The sequence below is a fragment of the Gallus gallus genome, chromosome 4, assembly GCF_016699485.2.
Source record: "Gallus gallus isolate bGalGal1 chromosome 4, bGalGal1.mat.broiler.GRCg7b, whole genome shotgun sequence".
In the NCBI taxonomy this organism is placed as follows: Eukaryota; Metazoa; Chordata; class Aves; order Galliformes; family Phasianidae; genus Gallus; species Gallus gallus.
The window spans coordinates 88,029,456-88,052,351 of record NC_052535.1 but is presented as its reverse complement, the minus strand read 5'-3'; the positions used below and the strand labels follow the sequence as shown (position 1 = coordinate 88,052,351).

At 47.7% G+C, this 22,896-nt stretch overlaps 1 protein-coding gene and 1 long non-coding RNA gene across 6 annotated transcripts in view; one reads left to right on the top strand and one right to left on the bottom strand.

Moving 5' to 3' along the window:
* Window positions 1–6,853: 6,853 nt before the first annotated feature.
* Window positions 6,854–14,132, bottom strand: LOC124417923. Its single transcript, XR_006939169.1, has 3 exons — window positions 12,881–14,132; window positions 12,652–12,750; window positions 6,854–9,517 (listed from the first exon to the last, which is right to left on the bottom strand). It is a non-coding gene; the product is annotated as an uncharacterized LOC124417923 (long non-coding RNA).
* A 772-nt stretch (window positions 14,133–14,904) lies between these two features.
* The window catches only part of SMOX (spermine oxidase), a 44,436-nt gene continuing 36,444 nt past the window's right edge, over window positions 14,905–22,896 (top strand). For 2 of the 5 annotated variants that reach the window (XM_025150057.3, XM_015286037.4), the window contains exons 1-2: window positions 14,905–15,017; window positions 20,067–20,204. The gene's annotated coding sequence lies outside the window, so the exon portion shown is untranslated. Of the gene's footprint in view, window positions 15,018–20,066; window positions 20,205–20,695; window positions 20,833–22,896 lie in introns of all 5 variants that reach the window. The other 3 variants (XM_420872.8, XM_015286034.4, XM_046940752.1) reach the window with 2 other exon arrangements.

Sequence of the window (22,896 nt, the reverse complement as noted above, 5' to 3'; positions counted from 1 at the left end):
TGAACCTTTGTGCTTATGCTGTTTTGATACGATTCCTGACCGCTCCTATTACGGAAAGGCTTCAGCAATGGGTAAATATGAACATAAATGTTGGTTGAAAAGCTGCATTGTTCTGGGTACTATTTTGTACTTAGGTGCAAAGATTTTCCATTGGGATTGCTTTCATAGAATTATAGAACCATTTGAGTTGGGAGAGACCCTTAGGGGTCATCTTATTCAACTCCCCTGCAATGACCAGGGACACCTACAGCTCCATCAGGTACTCAGAGCCCCGTTCATCTTAGAAGGATGGGATGGATCACACCCTAGGTGGACAAGTCTCCTTCATATACTGAAGGAGCCTAGGGACAAGCTTTACTTTAGTGCTGTGTCGAGAAGGTTGTTCTTGCAGGGTGTATTTCAGCTGCAGCTGGCTTGATTTGGTCTGAGTTTGTCCATAAGAAGATGAAGGGGGAGGAAGAGGGCTTTTCTCTTTCTCACCCCTGGAATTACTGCCTGTGCCTCCAGTTCCATCTCCAGCTGCTGAACTCAAACATCAGCCAAAAGGTCACAGCCTCAGTCCTCGAATGCCTCAAAGGAGGAAGTGCTGTGCATTCTGAAACTGTCTTCTTGTCAACATAAAAGCAAGACCAGCACTGTGGCTGGTGGTTCAATAGCCTGACCTTGAGTAACATAGGCTCACCAGCATTAAGTGCAAGGAATCAGCTGCATCTCCACTTCATGTGGTGGTAGGACAAGTAATGGTGCATAGGTGTCCTGCAGAGTGCCCTTGTGCACATGGCCAGCACATCCCATCTCCTAGCTGCCCTGCTAGGACATTGTGGCTAAAAGCATCCAAGCCATGTGCTAGAAGCCAGTATGCGTGGTCTCATCCAGCACCATCCCAGCATGTCTTGCACCATCTGCCATGCCCATATGCCTGCAGTGTTGTCCAAGAGCGCTCTACACATACCCTGAGCACCACACTAGTGAGCCATGACACAGCCTTTATAGCAAAAAGAAGAATTCAATTTTGTGCATAAAGGCATTAGGGGACCCTTAGGAGGCTCGCAGCCATCACTGTTCAGAGTGGGCATTGTTATTCTGTTCCAGGTGAACAATATTTCTAAGTGGTGTAGATGTAGATTTAGCTTGGAAACCACAACTTGCTTGCTGAAGAGGGTGGCTTTGGCAGTAAGGAGACAGTTCAAGTTAATTAGATCGTTTGCAGCTTGTTCAAAGGGCGTGAAGGGTTCGTTTGACCTTTTGTGATGAAAAGTCTGAAGCCTTGTTTTACAGAATAAAAACCAAAGGTCTAAGCCCTTGCAAAAGCATTTTAGCTCAGTGAATGGGACTGGCCATATGGGTAGTTGACCTGCAAGTCCCTCATCTGCAATGAGAAGCTGAAACAGGGTAATTGACTATCATGGCTTGGTTTTGTTTCGGGGTTTCTATGCGTTGCCTTGCAGCAGGAGCAGTGAATGGCATCTCCCAGCAGGAGAATGGGAAATGCCCCTGCCTCCCACTCCTGGGAGCAGCTCCAGCCACCATGGCTTTTTGATTTACAGGTGGAAAGAGAATGTGTATGTGGATATAAAAGGTGGTTAGGGGTCTCCTGGATGAAAAAAAGCCAAAATCTTGCATGAAAGGGCCTGAGGATCTTGATTTAACAGCAAATAGTTCACTGTCCTGCAATATGCTCTGGTCAAGGGGTTGGACCGGAGACCTTTAACATAAAGAGTTCAGTGATTCTAAGATATGTGAGTATATCTGTATATTGATGGTATATACTGAAAGACATGTCAGAAGTGATTAGTGTGTGATCTGAGATGCTTCCTGGAGTTGTCCATAACACCACTGTAGTGTCCCCTCATCCAGTAGTGAATGTGGGGTGTGAGGGAGTGAGTAACTCGTAGTTCTGGTTCCTGGTACAGCATCCTAAAGATAGGAGTGAATTTCTCTTCTCGTCTCACTTCTCCCTTAATGCTTTTTTACAGTTATGCATTATTCTTGTGTTCTGACTAACCTAAAATGTGAAATGTTGTCACATCCCTTCTGGGCCTCTTTAATTTGGTGACCAGCCTATGCAAACACAAGTTCCTATATGGCACTGGGTCTCAGGGATTTGGAGGGGGACACTGACAAGGAGGTGACCCTACCACTTCCCTGGGGAGCCTGTCCCAATGCTTGATTTTTGCCTGGATTCACTAATCCTTGGCTTTGAGGTCAGGGGAAGGTGGTCTTCTTCTACTACATTAGAAATGTAGCTTGACGGGATCATGTACAACATAGAAAGGCATGGCTGGCAGATGAGTTTAATGGGTTCTAGGCAACACAGTCAGCACTAGAAATTCATGAGTAATTGTACATTTCATTTGTGTCCTCGCTGACTACAGACACACGTACTTTCCTTTCCAAATGGAAATCTCCTAACATTTTCATCAGAAGCCATGCCAAACCCGACTGCTTTCAGACTCAGGGTGGACCCCAGGAGCCATCAGTGCTCCATGAAACCGGTATGATGTCTGCCAAAACTTAAAGCTGATGAGAACTGTGCTGCTTTCAGATGATGGCTTCAGGGATATTTAGAGATAAAAGAAGGAGTAATGACCTCAGCGATCCAACTAGAGTTAGGGCTTCCTAGGTCATTCAGTTTGATGGGTCTATGGGCTGCCTGAATGACAGGGCAGTGAAGTTCCCCAAAACTCAGTCCAACAGCCCAGGGGTAAAGTGAGATGGGATTGCACTTGCTGTGAACTGCTCCAGTGCAATGGACTGCCAAGCTTACCCCAGTATTTGACCAGCAGCTATCAGAGATGAATTTGTAGAAGCCTTGAGTTCGTCTGGCTGGATAATCTGGGGTCTTGACTGCAAATCTGGATCCCTGGAAGTCTGAACTTCCAAAGAGGATTTGTAAGGATTGGTAAGGAGCTCATCACCACCATCACTTGAACTGGCAGTCAGATTCCCCATGGAAATTTGTCTTGCCTGGTGGAAACATCTCCCTACTTGTGCTCCATCAGAGGTTCACTGCACGAAGTGTGTTTTCTGTGAAGTGTTCAGTGTTCCGTGATTCTGCACATCCTGATGGAAAAAATGTTTATCTGGAAAATTCCCAAACAGCATGATTGGTCTTACGTGGTGTGAAGCAGACCTGAGAGTGAGGTAATGTTGAGAAACACGACTGTGTCATGCCATCCATCCCGTCTCCTGGGTGTAACCTCACCCCAGACCTGCCTAACCTGTTGCTCTTGGCTAAAGGCTTTGGCTTTCTGCCCCTGCTCTATAATGAGGAGCCTTGTTTCCAAAGCTGCCCACCACAGGGATAGCTTTATCTTGCCCTCTTGAAGGAAACACAGCTACGGTGAGCACACTTCATACATTTGGAAGAGAGGACTGGTTTCATCCACGTCCTCCTCCTCTTCAACATCTCTTGAAGCATTTAACCACTTTCCAACAGATTTCATGGTAGAAGAGTCATAGGGATAAAGCTTTCCCATGTTGGCAGACAGCTGGTACCAGAGTCTGACCACGAGGTTCAAATCCACATGAAGTCACCGAGTATTATTAAGTCCAATGCATATTGAATGATTTGTACTTGCTCCCCTTCTTTCTGTAGGGTCCCTGTAGGGTGAGTCTGAGGTGGGTAGGGAATCATAGAATCATTGAATGGCTTGAGCAGGAACGGACCTTAAGGGTCATCGGGCTTCAGTCCCCCTGCCACAGGCAGGGCTGTCAACTTCCACATTTAATACTAGACTAGGGAAGGCCTATAGCCTCCATCCTCAGATGGAAGAAGGATGCTCCAGGGTTGTCAGCATCCCATGTGATGTCCTTAGCAGCTGTGATTTAGAGTGTTTTCCTTCTCTTCATCCTGTGACTGCTGCTAAGTGGAGCAGAGACTTGGTGACAGCTGCCCAGGAAGCTGCCCTTCAGACCTTGCTCCCAAGCCCTCAGTGGTTCTGCAGCATTACAAAATGAGTTGTTCATATTTCAGGTTAATGAAGCACTCCTGGCTTAGCTGGCCAGAAGCACCTGCTGGGCAAACATCCCTGCTGGAAAATTCCTGCTGCCTGCGCTCCTCCAGGGATTGCAGGGAGGTGCCAGGAGCATCCAATGCACACATTTGAAAGTCATAAATCAGTCTTCCCTTCTTCTCTTCCCCCCAAACACTTGACATTTAACTGAAAATTTAGGTTTATCTGCCTCTTCAGCATAGAGCACCAAATTGGATAATTGCAAAACTAAAATGAGTTTTGTGTGTGCCTGAAATCCGGTTATCTTCTCTCATTGTGTAAGTGCAAGGCTGAGCATTAGGACGGATGCTGAGGATCAGGATGCTCTTGATGTCAAGGTGTGAGCTGACACTGTCCACATCCTAGAAGCACCCCAGGTGGATAAAAGGCATCACATTAGGGCTGTGAGGCCCTGGCACGGCTGACCAGAGGAGTTATGGATGCCCCATCCCTGGAGATACTTGAGGCTGGATGGGGCCTTTTGCAGTCTGGTCTGGTGGGTAACAACCTTATCCCAGCAGAGAGGTTGGAACTGGGTGGGATTTAAGATCCCTTCCAGCCTAAGCCATTCTAAGATTCTATCATATCTGATAAAAGAGACTTGAATTCTCTCATCCAGACTCTGTTCTATTGTGAAGTGGCCATGATTACCACCAAAAGAAGAGTCGTGTGCTGTCTGCAATTGCCTTGGAGGCCTAAAACAAGCTCCAGGACTCATCTCCCACAATAATGCCATTGTTTTGGGATGGAGTACAAAGGGTGGCTCTGCTCTGCTGAGGTATGTGGGCTGAACACTGCAGGGAAAATGTCCTTTTCAGCCTTATGCAACAGCTGCAGATACCTGTGGAGAGTATCCTGATGCTGCCAAGCCAGATGTGCACCCTCTCCCTCGCAGTGCTGGAGGCAGCGGGCTGACTGAGGGCTTTTCTTTGCTTGTTTTGATCTGTGGTTCCACGTTTGGTGCTGTGCTAGGCAGCACCCTGCCCTCTGACCCAGCTTTTAGCAGACATGACGCATCTGCTCCTCAGAGTCCTGGTCTTGAAGAGGAGTCCCCTCCCAAACCACTGAAATCTTTGCTTCCTGTTGGGGTCAGAGAGGCTTTCACAACCTCCTGTGTGACGGCAGTGAACGTAGAGAGAGGTGATGATGTCCGTGGCTGCTGCAACAAGCACATGTCAGGGTGCTGTGCATCCTTTCCAAGAACGCAGTTGTGGTGCAGAGCTGACACAGAGCCCTCAGGCGAGCTGGGTGAGGTCTGGATGGTGCTGGGGCTGTTTGGGGACAAGTGAGTTGTCCTAACGTGGGTCATCTCAGCCTTCTTGTTCCCTTATGGCCATGCAGGTTCCCCATCCTAGCAGACCCTTCTGTGAGCAGATCCAGCAAGGAGCAAAGGGGATAGCAGGAGATAATCATAGAACATAGAATGGCCTGGGTTGAAAAGGATCTTAAAGATCATATAGTTTCAACCCCCTTGCTGTGGGCAGGGTTGCCAACCACTAGACCACGAACCTCATCCAACGTCAGGGAGCAGTTAATTCAAATTTTAACTTAATTCAAGAGTTAATTCAACTCACCATGGCTGCTGGAACCAAGCCCTTATTCTGAGCAGGTACCAAAAACTCACATGTGCACAATGAGGGCCAGGCAAGACATAGCTCAAACACGTCTCCAAGCTCCCCACTGAAGCCTGGAGCTACTCCGTCATGATTCAGTAACGCTCTCTCATGTGTGGGATTTACTGAAAAAATGTTTCTTATTGCAAATGTTTCTTATTTCCTGCATGCAGCCAGGAGAGTGTTTGGTGCTGGAATGGTGTCCCAGCATCCAGCCACCAAACTTGTCAAGCTTTCATTCCAGCTGCCCCACTCCATGAGCATCCCAACGGAAGAAATCCTACAGCTTCCAAGCACACAAAACCAAGAAGGCCTTCTCAGAGTCCCTCCAGCCTCACAACTATTAGCCAGATATTATTTTCTTCCTAATGGATAAAACATACCATGCAGGCAAGGGGACCGATGTTTCTTGGTGAGCAGGGATAAATCACATCATCGTAACTATATGCTGCGAAGTGCTCTTGCTATTACAAATAAAGGTCAAATGCAAGACACTTCCTGCTACTTTTGCTGACACGTGGCTGCCATTTAATGATTCATAATCTCTACACACAGCTTGGCAAACGGAGGGGATTTTTTTTATAGGCGCTATTTTCCACTTGTGCAAGCACAACAAAGGACTTAAAGGGCCCTGCTCCCATCCACGAGCTGCTTGTTTCTAGCGGAGGGAACTCGGGCACAAAGGGCTGTAGTCTGCAAAATGGAAAAAGGTTGGAGCTATGAATCTTTTGGGGTTTTTAAAATGCTTTGCTTCCGCGTATTGCATTGCCCTGGGAAAGGTTAATAGGGCTGAGTGGCAGAGGGGGAAAGCAGATGTTGGGAAATAATTTGGTGGTGTTTTTATAGGGCTGTGGTGGGCTGTGGACTGTTGGGCCACAGGCTGGGCTTTCATTAAGAGGTAGGCTCTAATGAGATTAATTGCTCTATCTGGGTGGGAAAAGGAAAAAATATTGTGCGTGAGCTAAGAGCCTTCATGTGTGAGGTCTGTGGTTTGCTCAGTGCCCCGGCAGCAGGAATCTCACAGTGGCCTTTAAGTACAGTGGCAGTCGTAAGAGGTGAAAAAGACCCTTTATTTTTAGGCTTAATCTACTCAGAACCATAGAATCATGCAAGTTGGAAAGGAGCTCTAAGATCCCCAAGCCCAACCTACCCCACCATGCCCATAACCACGTCCCCACTGCCACATCTCCATTGTTCTGGAGCACTTCCAGGGACAATAACTCCACCACCTCCCTGGCAGCCTGTTCCAATACATCACCATTCTTTAACAGAAGAACTTTTTCCTAATATCCAACCTGACCATCAGCTAGCCATTCTTATCTTCAAAGATTTATGCTTAAATTGCGTGGGATCACAGCTATTCCATTTGAGACATTTTTTCTCCTTCTTTGGAAAGTATCTGCAAGATTCAGACATGGAACATCAAGCCATTGGGAACTGCTGGTTATTTGGGTATTTGGCCTAAATGCAGAAAATAGGAATGAGTTCCTGAATGCACTTTTGCCATTTCTGCATTAGAAATCTGTCTCATCTTTCATTTCATTTTTTTCAAAACGACCTGATAAGAGAAGTTTCCAATTGGAGATGGGCTGGGACAGATGACCCGAATGTGTGTCCATGAGCAAGTAATTCCATGAAGGATCCTCATTCACCTTTGATGTTTGGCCCACATAATTTCCTTTTGGTAACCTTGGTTATTTTTTTTTTCTCTCTTATGCTCATGGAAAGCTCAGGGAAGTGGTTTGAATTCTGCAGTGACTGTGTCTGAGTGAATTCACTGCTTGGTTGGATGGTAGATTCAGCTCAACTAGTTGTACAGTGGACTGAGCACCCAAGGGGGACAGACACCTGCTGTCTGTGGTCCCATTGCCTAACTCACACTGCCTGTGTCATTTATTAAGGTTGTTTCGGGGGAGGAAGAGACTCCACATCACACAGGTCACCAGGTACCACTGGCATGCTCAAGGGCAATGAATCACAGATGCTGAGCTGGGCTGAGTCACTTGCATGGACAGAGACCTTTTCATTGAGAATGTTCCTTGGTAAACTGAAAAAAAAAAAAAAAAAGCCCCAAACAACCCAGAAATTCCATTAAAAAAAATCCAAGTCTCTTTTGGGATCCTTTTGGAGATGAAAGCACTGCCCTGTAGTGCTTTGCTCAGCTGTACATCACCTTCTCCTGAGGATTTTGTCACAGTGGTATCCAGGTGCAGCGTGACCTGAGGTTTCCAGCTGGCAGAACAAAGCCCCATGGTCATGTTTGTTGGCTGTTTGTTCAGCGTCCTGGCAACAGGACATTGGGCACCTGGAAACTTTGGCATGCTGAACTTGTATTTCACTATCTTTTTTTTTTTTTTTTTTTTTGAGCTAAAAGCAAACTGTCCAAGGAGGGGAAGAAACATTGTCAGGAGGCCAAGTCATCACCTGCTCGCTTATAAACCCCTTGAATATGGACTCGGGGGAGATGAGTGAAAGCAGAATGTGGTTTTAGGTGCTGAGGGAGCACACCAGAGAGGTTAGAAAATCCTAAGTGCCAGTATGGTGTGAGTGTCACAGCCCATACAAGGGCTGGGTGCCAGCAATGATGATGGTGGGATATGGAAAGCCAAAGGAGATGAGTCCTCATGCAGTGAGTGGCTGAGCTGTAAACTCCTTGCTGAAGATTACTGTGGGTATAGGGAGGTTCAAGAGGTGAATGGGCAAATGTTTGGAAGAGAGATTTGCTGAGATTTCATGGGTAAAGTCCAGCAGACCCACAACTGGGAACAAGGACCTGTTTCCAAAGCTGATGTAGGGGCCAGATTCCTTCTGGTGCAGCTCACCACTTCTGCACGCCTTTCTGCAGGTGTTGACACCATCCTCCATCCCCACCCCATGCACACACCTTGTGTCCTTTAGGTATTATATACCAGGGCTCTGAATGTCACAGCAGGCTGCCTGGTTTAACACAGGAAACATTTGTGCCTGCTATTGAAGAGAAATAAGTTGCTTGTGTTTCCCTGGGAACCAACCTGTCAGTTGAGCTCACTTGACTCCCCTGTTATTAAAATAAAATGTGAAAGAGTAAATGGCTATGTTGCAAAATGTGGAAGGGTAAAATGCAATCTGGATGTGTTTTTTTTTTATCCAAAATATATACCATTGCGAAAAGAAGGAGCTAAACATCTTTTCCAGATGATTTAGGTGCATCATTGTTCTTTCAGATCACTTTTGGGGCTAGCAACGCTGTGTCTCCATGCACAGAACCTGGAGGCTCTCTGCACAGCAGCCCATGGCTCAGCAGCTGTTGCATTATATTTGCATGCAGATGCAGGTTGCACACTTCTGTTCCCCAGGCCCTTCAACACTAGTTCCTTCTGCATGAAGTGGGTGTATGCAGGCTGTATTGCTTCTCTGTTCTGCTCTGCGCCTATTCAGAGCATTTCTCTTTGCCCCAGGAGGAGAACCTTTACTCCTGGTGTTGCACGGGTGATGTGAAGGCTTATCATCGAGACCTACGGCATTTAAAAGCTGCGGGTTATCTGCAGGGCAAGCTATTTTTAGGGAGCACAGTACCAGGCTGGCCCGTTGCACTTGGCAGCATAGATGTGCAGCAGACAAAGCCCTCTCTGTCCCAGCGCCCTGCGACCTCGACGTGGCCAGCAGCCGAGGCAGGCACAGGCAGACAGCGCGGCACGGCGGAACAACGGGGCTGTTCTGCTCAGAGAGAGCCGCCGTGGGCTGGCATCTGCAGGCACCATGGGGCCCAGAATGGAGCACAGGAGGAGAGGTGGGGTTGGAAACGGTGATGAGGGCAGCAGGACTCTGCAGGCTGTTGGCTGGCGTTGGCAGATATCTACCTTTATGAGGGAATATCCAAACGGAGATACATCGGCCAGATGTGGCAGTCCTGCTGTCTCCTGCTCAAAGCTAAGAAGCAAAACTGTGACTTTTAGGACTACTTTGCATTTTTTTCCCCCACTGTTCTCATTGCAGTTGCTATTGCTTGCTCTTCCCTCTGTTACCTGCTGTGCGATGCTCTCAAGCAGGTGCTGCATTGCTATCATCAGCAAAACCTCCCCCTCCCTGATTTCCACATTCAATCCTATTCCTTCGAGTCTGACAGATTTTCGTTTCCTAGACTCTTCGTGTTCAGAATAGCTTGAGGGGTTGCAGATTTCATGCAAGCTACGCTGTCCTGGTGACAAAGTGGAGTAGAGATTCTGCTACTGCTTTCACATGAAGGCACAGCGCCAGAACAACCTGATGGAGCTGTAGGTATCCCTGTTCACTGCAGGGGAGCTGCACCAGGTGGCCTTTAAGGGTCTCTTCCAACTTAATGAATCTATGATTCTATTAACAGTGTGAGAAGGATGTAGTAGAGGAGTACAAAACCATAAGAGGCTCAGAGAGAAGTCAGCAGTTCAGTGTCTCATTCAGCAGCTATATTCTTCCAAGAAAACATGTAGAAAAGTGTTCAAGCCAGCAGCTTTCAGGTTATTAGAAGTCACTGCTTGAGCTGTATCATCCTGGAAATCACCTCCCCATAGGGGAATAAAGAATTCCAGGAGTTATCTTCTTACCAGGGCTCATTTTGTTTCTCACTGTAAAGGTGAGCTGCACTGGCTACTCTCTGTCCATCTTGTTTATCATAACAGGGTCATATTTGCAATGGATCTCCCCCTCACCTAGGCAGCTTGTCAAATGATGGCTGAATAGCAAACATCATAAATATTCATTCCTGTGAATTACTGTAGCTGTGCTGGAATGACTGGAAGGTCACAAGGCTTTTTAGCAAAGTGAAGCAGCTTTTGAAACCGACTGTAGCCTGAATATACTCTCAAAGGGAAGCAGCAGGGCTTTCAGATCCCCTTTGTAGTCTCGGTAAAACCTTTTATTGACTTATTATCAAGAGCTTGTGAGGAGAAGGGGAAACACAGTCACAAGAACTGATACTGTTTGATCTTTGCTCTTCCCTTTATGATCAGTATTTTTTCTTCAGATAAGACTTCTAGCGGGATTTTGTATTTACTTTCAAATGTTTCACTCTCCTGTACCGGATGTGGTTTTGCTTTTTGTCCTGGGAATGTATGTTTTTTGTTTGATTAGTCCACTGCCCCTGAAACGGGTGAATGAATCATGGAAATTCCATAGCATGTATTCACGGGAGGATAATAAAGCAGTATATCTGAGCCCTATCAGTTGGTTTGCTTTGCCTACTTTGTCTGGAGTAGGTAGAGTGGATTAGTGTCTCTCTAGTAAACAAGCCATGCAGAGGATGGAAAAGACAGATAGACTGTTTGGAATTGTAATGTAATTGTTTAACACAGGCATTTCCAAACTGTAATTCGTGTATTACTGGAAGAACATGAGCTGCTCTGCCATTGCGTATTGCCCAACCCAGAGCAGAGAGCCTTGGAGCCAAAAGCAGCAGCCAGCTGCCCTCATGATAATGATTTCTTGGTAAGAAAATCAGAAAAGCCGTGTTCTATGCTACGTATATTTACTTTTGAGTTATATGCAAATCTGAGGGTGTCCTGTGGGATGTCAGTGCACAAGTGAATTCCCAAAGGCATGAGCAGGTGCCTAACTGTTGACTTGTAATGGAGTCATTCTCTTAGAGCCTACTCTGAATCTTACAGCAAATGTGGGCAGTCTGTCAAGTACAAAGAATAGAATCATAGCATCACAGAATGGCTTGCGTTGGAAGGGACCTCAAGGATCATCAAGCTCCAATCCCCTGTCACATGCAGGGCCACCAACCTCCATATCTAATACTAGACCAGGCTGCCCAGGGCCCAACCCATCTAACCTGGCCTTAAATGCCTCCAGGGATGGGGCATCCACAGCCAATCTGGGCAGTCTGTTCCAGCACCTCACCACTCTCATGCATCATGCCCTGTAGTTTGTACCAGACAGCTCTTTGCTTGATAGAACAAAAAGCATTAATCAGTCCAACAGACCCCCTTGACAAGACTTCAAACATCACCAAACCCAAAAGTACAGATTAATGTAGTGCACCGGTATCTCTCCATGCCCCTCTTGCTCATCATGATTAGAATGAGAGGTAATGGCCTTAAGCTGTCCCAGGGGAGGTTGAGGTTGGATATTGGGATAAATTTCTTAGGAAGAATGGTCAAGCATTGGAACAAGCTGCCAAGGGAAGTGGTGGAGTCACCATCCCTGGAGGCTGGGGACATGGCTAGTGGGCACAGTGGTGATGGGTTGCCAGTTGGACTTAATGATCTTAGAGGTCTTTCCCAACCTTAATGGTTCTACCATTCAATGACCTGTTCTGACTAATTTGCTCCTCTCTTTTCCCTTTTGAAAGTGTGTGTGAGGAAGGACAAGAGATATGGGCTATTTTCATCTACCACTGGGATGCCTCGCTGTAGTGCAAAAAACAACCACACAGAAAGAGACCCTCCAGGCAGCACCTTTTCCCTACTTTATGTGGATTAGGTCTCTGGCTTGCCGCTCTTGGCAGTCTCCTCAGGTGTGTTGCACAAGGAGATATTTCTCACTAGCATTCTGGTTACGCTCTATGGACTTTACTCTTTCACTCTGAATTTCATTCATGAACCTGTGGTTTACCAGCTCTTCTCAGGAAAGATGCCCTGCTTGCTTTGAAAGCCAGCTGCTCACAGACCACCAGCTAAGAGCTAATTTCAGAGGCACAAGAAGTGCTTATTTTAGGATTTTATCATATTCCATTGGAACTGCTGCTTGACTATGTCACCAACATCAGCTGTACCTGTCAAGTCTTCCTTCTTAATGCACTGAACATTTTAGCTTTACTTTCCCACAGGTAATTGCATTTCTATGTACCCTCACAACGTCGTGCAAACAGAACCAGGGCTTTTGAGCTGGTGGGCACTGCTGCCAGATTAAACCTGGAAAACAAGAGTAGATCCCAGGGGACCCCAACTGCTCAGAGCTTTCTAGACTTAGTTCAAATCCTTCCAATTGCAGGCAAGAGAGCTAACAGCTAGTGCAGTCCTGGAGAACGGTTATTTATTTGCTATGGAGGAAATAGAAGTGCCATTCAGTAGGAATTGGCTTACCAGCTTTCCCAGCTGCTGGATGACTAGCATCTCTCATGGGTCAGCTTCTCCGTGGGAACAGGGAACACCAGTCTGCTCTGCGCTGCGGCTTCTCTTTGGCTATAAAGAGACAAGACCCTGATTAGAGATGGCCCCCCAGGGGCAGGTATTGCTCTATGAGATGCTGAGGAAATCCTGGTTTCCTCTCCATCCCCTCCAGATAGGCACTCCAAGCTGGACCATAACTGACCCTATTTCCTCATCATCTCAGACTCTGTCCGGTCCTGTGGGAGAGGCTGCTCTTTCCAGCCAACATAATCCACCTCGTTGCCAATTCTCTTTCCAGATATAGCCAGTTAAAACAGGGATATGGCTCATTTCCCCGAAATACTTGAATTTGCAAAGCTCTGCTTCCATCTGTAGGAGACCCTGTGCTGTGGGGCATGCATGACAGCACTGCTTTTATCCAAAAGCATCCAGCCATGGGTGTGCTGGCTGGGGGCAATCATTCTCATGGCTTGCAGGCTCTGAAACCGCATTCCAGTATATATATAAGCAGCGTGTGGCCATGCTGTCATACACTGGCTGTCAAATACAACCAAGGTTTCTGCATCTGGGTCCTTTAAGGTGCCTTGTAGGGATCAATTCCAGCCATGAGAGTAAGGTAAGGACAGTCACAACAATGCGAGGTCTGGAAGAAAAGAGCTCACAACCACTGTATAGAAGAAGTGGAAAAAAATCTCTGGTTGAAGCTGGGAAAGCCAAGCCCTGTGTTATTCCTGCTGTTTTCTCCAGGTGTTTTGGCTGGCTGAGCAACCCCATCCCAGTGTTGCAGGTGTGAACCTCAGGCAGGCAGCTGAATGCTGTGCTCGGGGGCAATTTGCAGCCATGACTGCTTCCATCTCCTGTTCTACCACAAATCCTCATTCTGTGTGTTAAATATTTCTCACCCAGTCTTGGTTGCAAACTTTTTTTGGAGAAGGACTGTAATGAAATGTGCTGTTTACAGGGCTGCTGCTTGGAGTTTTACCTCATAGCTGCGGCGGTATGACAGCCATCAAACTGAGAGGCAGGAGAGCACAGACTCCAGGGTGGGCTCTGTTACAGGGCTGTCTCCTGGCTCGTTAAACCCTAATGAGGTTTTCTCTTTCCCCTTCCTTCGGGAGATGTCTGTACTGTGAAGGTTTGCACCCTGAGGGCACTGTTTGAATATATATCCTACAGCAGCCTGGATTCTACCTCTGAGAGGCACTGGGGGTTAGTGCTGTGTTTCTTACAGCAGTCCTTTACCCAGGTCTGTCCTAAGGATGTATGCAAGGATTTATTAAACCCAGGGCTTTGACTTTCCAAAGCAATTTGCAGCACAGGGCTGTAGGCTGCAATGAGTTTGAGAAGGATGTGAATTTCCTTGGCCTGTGCAAGTTGCTGGATGCTCTCATGGGAAGTCACATAGATCCTGTTTGCAAGCAGGGACAACGCTGTAGGTATGGTGTGTTTGTTTCCAGGCTCAGTTCTGTATTTTGAGCATCAGAAAGCTGCAGAAATGAGTTTTCCTCTGATCTGCAGGATGCTCTTTGGTTGGAGCATCATGGTAAGAATTAGAACCACGGATAGGAAAGTGTCGGAAGTGTTTCAGGTCTCCATTCTGAGTTGCTTGTTGTGCGGGAATGAGATAGAAAGGGCTAATTAGGTGGAAGTATGGCCCTTTGGAGGGTGGTAATGGGGGATAACTGGGGAGGTATGGGGAAAGCCATGGCTTCCAGATTGACGTGAGGGACTGGAACAGGTTGCCCAGAGAGGTGGTGGTGCTCCATCCCTGCAGACACCCAAGGTCAGGCAGGTTGAGGCTGTGAGCACTGCTGGAGCTGTGGGTGTCCCTGTTCATTGCAGGCAGTGGGACCAGATGGCTCTCGAAGGTCCATCTGCCCAGGGAGTGGTGGGGTCACCGTCCATGGAGGTGTTGAAGAGCCATAGGGATGTGGTGCTGAGGGACACGGTGGGATGGGGTTGGGTGATCCTACAGCTCTTTTCCAACCTTTATGATTCTGTGATAAGCGGAGTATGTGGGGGTGACGCTCCAGCGCTGGGTGATGGAGGACGAAGACGCTTCAACTCTCACTGTGGACCGCCGCTGCGCCCCCCTCGGGCCCCTCAGGGCGGGCGGTGCTGAGGAGGCGGAGGCGGAGGAGGAGCGGGGGGGGGAATCCTCGAGGCGGAGCCGGGGCGGGCCGAAGGGGAGGCGGCTGTAAACAGGCCGGCGCTGGTTCACTCCTCGCACTGCCAGGAGCCGCCTCCGCAGAAGCCGGGCCGGGAGCAGCGAGACGCGGGGAGCGAGGCGAAGCGGGCGGCCGGCGAGAGCCCCGTCCCCTCCGGCACCGCAAAGAGAGGTACCGCTCCCGCCGGGCTGCGGCTCCGCGCTGCTCCCGCTTCTCTCGGGGGCTTCGAGAAGGGGCCCTCCCCGAAGTGCTGGCGGACCGGTGAGGTGGATCGGCCACCTGCGGGCCTCCGGGGACGGTGGGAGTGAGCCGCTGCCCAGCGCTGAGGTGGCAGCGAGGGGTCTGAGGGCACCCACCTCACCCCACTGCCTCCTCCGTGTACCCAGCGGAGGCTGTGGGATCCGCGCCGCTGCTGTGGGGCGGCTGCGGGTGTGCGGGGCTCGGGCAGAGCATCCCCTCGGTGAGGGGTTCACGTATTTCTTGTTGCTTTTCTCCTTGAGCTGTGTTGATGTCAGCGCTGTCACAGCTCTTGGCAGCGCGTTGGGACCTTGCGGTCGCATCCATTGGACTCCTCTGAGTCGCTCCGTTGTTTCCATCCTCTGCTGAGGAATTGCAGGTTGTGAGGTAGCAAACCTCCAAGCAAAGCTTCTGGGCAGTCTTCATCTCAGAAGCGCAGCTGCTCAGCTGGCTGAGCACCCCTAAAATGCCCTTCCCTTGCTCTGTAGGCGTGCGGTCTCCGATCCAGCTTAAAGTCCAACATAAAGGCAGCGCTGAGCCAGCTGTAATTGCCCTGATATATGAGATGCACACGCAAGCTTTACATAAAAGTGAAACCATATGTATCAGCTCCACGTCCACTCTGCTATCCTGCGCATAGCCGTGCCCTGTCCTCAGCTCACCCTGCTGATCCACTTTTCCCTCAGCCTATCGGACACGGTGCTCATTCCCAGACTTAACTGGACAGGTTTAGTGGAGGATGTGAACTCAGCTCACCAGTACTGCTCTGCCTTGTGTAAGAATGCTGCGTGTTTTCAGCCTTCTACAAATGTTGTTCTATTGACTCAGCGATAACGCTGTGCTCTCCTGGGTCCTTTTCCCTTTTCGGGTTGTTAGCTGAACGATTGAGCTAATCTTTTGTGGTGTTCCTGTGGGACAGATGTTTTTCAGTGAGTGGCAAAGTCCATAGCTTCAGCTGGTGTTGCCTCTTGAAAACAGAGCTGATTTCCCTCGTCCCCATTCTCTGTCCTTTGTGGAGTGGGGAACTGAGCTGGGAAACGCACAGATGAGTACTGGCAAAATGATTCTTTGTTCTGACTCAGTTCCTGGATTGTGGCAGAGCTACTCAAATGTTTACGTGGGCATCTTTGGGCTTGGAGGAGCAGCTCACTGGTATTTTGGCCAAATTATATGTGTGGAAATAGCCTGGAGATCTGGCTCTTTAAGTCCTGAAAATGCTGGCTGGTTTGGGGTGCTGTTGTCATTTGCAGTCCTTCCCATTGGGCTCAGCAGAGCTGCTGCTCTCGAGCTGTACTGTTTTGTGTAGTGCTTTCTTGAAGTGATGGGGTCTAACATTGAGGCACCACAAACCCAACACGTGTTCTGGGAGTCCATGTCCTGCTCTCTTCTGCAGTCTTGGATAACCCTCTGTAATTTTCACTTGCAAGGCCCTACTTTCCCCCCCCAAAAATATCTGTTGTGTCTATCCCACCAAAATGCATCAATTAACTGGAACTGGATGATCTTTAAGGTCCCTTCCAACCCAAGCCATTCTGTGGTTCTTTGATTCTAACTGTGGTGTCTTTTAAGCATGTCTCCTCCTGCAGTGGGGGAGCATCAGTCAATTTGATGGGCGTGGAGAAGCTCAGGTAGAGGGGAGGTTTAGGTTAGATATTAGGAAGAAGTTTTTCACCCAGAGGGTGGTGATGCACTGGATCAGGTTGCCCAAGGAGGTTGTGGATGCCCTGTTGCTGGGGGCATTCTAGGCCAGGCTGGATGTGGCTCTGGGCAGCCTGGTCTGCTGGTTGGCGGCCCTGCACATAGCAGGGGGTTTGAAACCAGATGATCATTGTGGTCCTCTCCAACCCAGGCCATTCTATGTTTCTATGATGACAGCAAGTGTTTTTGGACTCCCTACGGGACCCTTTGGTCTAAAAGATGTGAGTCCTGCTCTTACACTGATCTCCACCTCAGACAAATAGGATGATGTAGATTTTTTGCAGTTCTCCATCTGCAAAAGACTTCTGCCCATCTCTGCCTCCGAAGCTTGGATGGATATTTCTACACTTGATGTTTTTCTACTGCTTGCTGCAAGAGTAGAGCTGCCTGTCCTCTAAACCCCAGGGACTGGTTTATATCGCTTCGTGTTTGGGTTCTTTTTTTTTTGTGACTTTCTTCCCACAGAAGAAAAATAATCCCTTCTAATGAAGTCTAATGCTCTCTGTCAGTTTCCTGCTGGCCCAAATGAAGGTCTGAGGAGAATGGTGATGCTGACTTCTGAAGTATGTAGCTTTACTTAGTTGGTGTGATTGGATTATACCAAAAGGAACTAGAAGTTATTTTCTCTGTTCCTTTGACTAATATTAAAATACAGGCCGTTGTATTTCACAACTCTAGCTGCTGTCTCCTTCTCTTAGTAACCATAATTAACAGACCAGAAAGTGGAAAAAATGTAGAAATACCATTCCCAGTGGCTGCAAGCATCAGTTCTCTTCAGAAGTTCATGAAGTCAGGTCTATGGAAATTAAATAACTGAGATTTTTGCTTCTGCTGGTGAGCTAAAAAGTTGTGTCGCAGTGGTAAATAATGAGGAAGTACAAAGATTACCTCTTGGAAATGAAGCGGGTGGGGAACGAACTTGAATTCTTACTTCCCTACAGTGTCTAAACCATCTGGCTTAAGGGTTCTGCTCTGCTCTGGTGCAGGAATGGCTGTAGCACAACAGTAGTATGGGAGAGTGACAGTCACCCACTGTGAGCCATTTGGTGTTGCATGGGATGAGCGGTCTGCTCTGATGTGTGGCTTTGTAAGAACCTGAGCTTGAGCCCCTCTGTGTCTTGGTTGTAAATGTATTTTATGGAACCTGTGTGCTTCAGCTCCCACTTGTACTCTTTCTGTGAGTCCACTGCACACTGTAATAAAGCCTCTGGGCAGCAGCATGCCCAGGTGGCCAAGAAGATCAGAGCCATCCTGCCTTGTACCATGGGTAGAGCAGCCAGCAGGAGCAGGGAAGTGATCATCCCTCTGTAATGGTACTGGTGAGGCTGCACCTTGAGTGTTGTGTTCTGTTTTGGGCTCCTCACTACAAGACAGACACTGAGGCCCTGAAGGGTGTCCAGAGAAGGACAACAGAGCTGTGAGGAGTCTGGAGCACGAGTCTGAGGCAACTGGGATGGGTCAGTCTGGTGAGGGCTCAGGAGAGACCTTATTATATTCTACAATCCTCTGAAAGGAGGTTGAAGCAAGGTAGGGGTTGGCTTCTTCTCCCAGGTAACAGCAGTAGGATGAGAGGTGATGACTTTAAGTTGTGTCAGGGGAGTTTCAGACTGAATATTAGGGAACATTTCTTCTCAGAAAGAGTGGTTGGGGTGTTGTTGTAGCAGGCATTGCCTGGGGTGGTGGTGGAGTCACTGACCCTGGAGCTGTTCAAGAACTGTGGAGCTGTGGCACTGAGGGACATGGTTAATGGGGATGGGTTGGTGTGGGTTGGGGTTGGACTTGGTGATCTTAGAGCTCTTTTCCAACCTTAATGATTCAATGGTTCTCTGGAGGTTTCATTTAACACATGCAATTGTCTTTTCTGAAGTAGGATATCATTGCTGGGGTGATGTGAGATGTGTGCTTTTATGGAATTAATGGCACTGATCAGAGCATGCCTATCACATCACCACAACGTGTGTGTACATATTGCATCCTTATGGCATGCTGGTTATAAAGATGGATGCAGCAGGGAGCGTTGTGTCACTGAGAAAGACTTAAGTTGCTCAGAAGGTAAGGAGATAAGATACCAACAGGACCTTAAAGCGGGGGATAACAACATCCCTTTCCTTTCACGCTGCAGTTTGGTCCCTGAGCTATTTCAGAGTAGCTCTGCGTGACCGTGCTGTCACTTAAGGTTTTCTGCAAGTCTCGGTGAAACAACACTCTTATTGTTAGTGCTCTCAGATAACTCAAAATTACAGTGTCTGGGAACTCGGCGGGTTTGAGGGGAACAGATTTTGCAGCCCTGGAGTGGTGCTGTACAGAGCTTTGGTTGTTGCGCGTTCCATCTTCAGAGCCTGTTTCCACATCGTCCTCGGAGACAATTTTTATCTCACTTCTGAGAATAGGAGGTCAGAGGGAGAGAGCTGGAGGCCATGGAGCAGATAGGGGGCAGAACAGGGGTTGCAGTGAGCTGTGCAATGTCCAGGGAGCTGCACTGATGTCAATAAGGCTCATTTCAGCTTGCGGGGAGTCTTTGGTTTTGATCTCTCGCATCTTCTATCCAACAAGTCTTTAAAGGGCTGCAAAATCTCTATAGTGGCTTGAGAATTTTGTTAAAATCTATGAGTTCAAAGGCAGGAACTACCCTGTGATAAGACATTTGTTTTCTGGACCGTTGAAGTAGAGAACTAAATAGAGGTAGATAGTTCAGAGCTGATGGATGGTTATTTACTCTCTTCTGCATAGCTCATTATTCTGCATAATGGTGTGTTGGTTTTCTAATTTTTATTTAAAGTGTGCTCTCCAGATTTAGCTGAATGGCATTTAGCAGCGTAGGTTGCTGGCATGCTTGGAATGACTCAAATACTGGATGGGATATGATGATGTTTGCACACTTGGAGAAGGGGGGGGGGGGGGAAGCTTTGCTTTGAATCATTTCTGTTGTGAACCATCAACTCAAGCCACCTTGTAGTTTAGGTATCCAGAAAATGCCTGGCTCTGAGGTAGGCAGTAATGCTGGCTTATCCCTTATGCTGTCTGTTGCACGGGAAGGGAGAGTGCTCTTTGCTCTTATTAACACCTCTGTTCAGTTTAATTCCAGTTTCAGACCAGGTGGGGAATGCTGGAACACTCAGCTTTTCCTCCAGAAGATTTTGTACAGGTGTAAGATGCAACTGCATGCTAACCCCATGTTTCTGTTGGACAAACAGATGTTTATTCTGAAGCTGAACTTAAAATTCTTCTGTCCCATAAGCATGCATGTTCCAGGATGTAGGTGTAACCTCTTGCTTTGATCTCCAGATTTTTTTTTCAAGCAGGACTTTTTTTGGAATCCGTCACAGTTCTGGTCCCAGCGGATGCTGCCAGGAAGACACACATCGTTAACGTGTCTGGTAACCCTTTGGTTGAACTCCTGAGAACCACAGACCCTTTCAGAAGGTATGGGCTGCTGGAAGGAGCCTCCTTTTGCAAGGCAGTGGCTTCAGCAGTGAAACGACATCCAGATATTTTCACTGTGCTGTCTGTCTGCTTGCTTCCTCTCTTGTGTAAGCGCTCTCCAATCCCATCGGGACGCAATGTCACAGCTGACATATGACAATTTAAGGCACTGCTGCTAGTGTAGAGCTTGGTTCTATTCTTGCTTTCCTGCTGGTGGCCAAGAGATCCTGATCTGGGAGCCCACTCCCTGTCAGCAGATCGTTACTTATTTTTATAGGGTCGTTTTTCAGTTGGATCTAATCCCTTGCTCACCCCATGGCTCTCACTGCTGGCGAAAGAGCAGGGCTGTGCTTAAGGACAGCAAACTTGGATGATTTTCCTGACATTGGAAAACTGTGCCCTTGTGTGCTGTCACACGTGTGCTCAAATTGAAGTGGATGTCTTTGCCTCAAATCATTTCTTGTTCTCACACTCCTTGCTTGCTTCCACAGACAGGCAGGACTGAGAGCTGGCTTTGTGTTGCCAAGGATGAGCTGGAAGATCTGTATAGGGCATACGAAGAATCAGAGGTTCATAAGACCTTCTTGCTGCTGAAGTTGGTAGTTCCAGTTCTAACCCTGAGATAAAGGTTAGAACTCACAGACTTGCAGTTTGCAGTCTGCTGCTTGGGTTGTCTGATCTCATGCAATGCTATGTGCCATTAATTAACGCTTGCAGGAGCACAGCCTCCAGTAGTGTCATATGCCAAAATAAATGTCCTGGGGAGCTCGCACTATTGCTGCAGTTATACAGTATAGAGTAGCATCAGGTGCCTCTTTTGGAGGCTGAATGAGGCACAATGCACTTTAGGGTTAAGGGCTGGATCAACACATTTTTATTCTTGCCTCCTGATTCCCATGGGGTGAGATCTTGAATTGTGTGGTTCTATTGCCCTGCAGGGGATCCAAAGTAAAGTCACCTTTGCTCTCAATTACTGACTGCCAGGGTTAAGCTGGTAGGAAGCACTGAAGGTTGTACAACTTGGGGATGAGATACAAGCTACGTATTTCTGCATGAAGAGTTGGTGCAGGTGGGATTTCCGTTGCCAGGCTCACAGTGGACAAGCTGTGCTTGAGAGGAGAGCAGTCTGTAATGCTAAGCAGATGATCTGCAAGGTTTTTTTTTTTTGTTGCAGACATTTTGCTCCAAGCTTCTCAAAACATGAAAGGGATTCAGTCCTGAAGATACTTATGCATGAAAATATTCCAGGGAGGAACAGAGGAATTATCTGAGGAAAAAAGAGAGCTCTTCTGACTGCATGGTGGCGTGTGAAGGAAGTAAATTGGTAGGGAAAATACAGTCTTGCTAAAGGGCCAAAAGGGGCCTTAGCAAGTTGTCTGATCTGACCTGCCCCAAGGCTGGGTCAGATCTATCCAAACTTTCCCAGCAGATGTTTGTCCAGTCCTTAAAAGCCTCTAGTGATGGGCTTTCCCCATCCTTCCTGGGTGATCCTTCAAAGTCTTGTGTTGTTCTTTAGCATTAGCAAGATTTTCCTAGTTTCTAACTTGGATTTCTCTTGCTGCAGTTGAAAATTACTGACCTCCTGCCCTTTTGTTGTTGTTGTTCAGTTCCCTCTCTGCAGGCTTTGTGCATAGGCCACAGCTGCAGCTGGACCGGGTCTGCCTTAGGCTGCAGTGTGCATCTGGCACCAACCTATATGGAGCTGACAGACATATGATGCTCATATGGAGACTGTGGGGCATGTTGGATGTGATTGTTTTCTTTCTGGCAGCTGCACAGATAACATGTTTTGTCATGAAAGGTTTCATGATGGGTTTGTGCCTCTACTCACTGTAAAAAGAGGTCACAGGCTTTTCTAGCTCAAGTGCTGCCTTTTCCCTACAGAAAAGATCCCCAGGATCTTCACCAGCTATTCCAGAACTGGCGGGGGGAGGTCCTTGCCAGCTGCTATCACCAAGGCTTTCCCCATGGTGAGCTGGACTGCACTTTGGGCAGTGTTACTCTCCTGATCTGAGCTCCCCGCTGTGCTTTCTGAGTGACCTTCTGCAGTGGTTACGCTGTGTACTTCTCATTTTGTAGGTACTGTTTCTGTGTAGGATAAGGTTATCCTTGCGTCTGCAAAACTACTCAAGTCTGTCTGTGCAGATCCTCCGGAGAGTACTCAAACATAAACTGTGACAGAAAATACAGTGGGTAAGCATTAGAACATTACTTACTAAGGTAAACTGGTTGACGTATCAGACTGCATTAAAGCAGTGATCAGACATTTCCTTGAAAGTGATTGTTGCTTGGTAATTGCAGTTCTAGGAAAATGATTCCAAATGGCTGTTGTGTGATGGAACCAGACATCAGAGGGCTGTGTGGCCCTTCTGGGTGAATTTGGCTCTTGCTGCTTACAGGTGGACAGATGTCCACGTTGCACGAAACACTTCAGTTTGCAGTTGTTAGCCTTGCTGTATGCTGTGGCTGTATTTATTTTTTCAGGTTTTGTAGGCTTTGTTTTACAGGATACTCAGAGGAAGGCAGCGGTTTCATCGGAACTGTGGCTGAGGGCTTCACTTTCTGGAGTGCTTTTCTTAAGGGGAGGGAGAATAACTTTCCTCTGTAGGTTATTGTAGGCGTTTTGTCTCAATCTATTAACACCTCTTGTACCTTGCAGTGGGAAACAGTAGAAAGCCTATGAGGAAAGGTA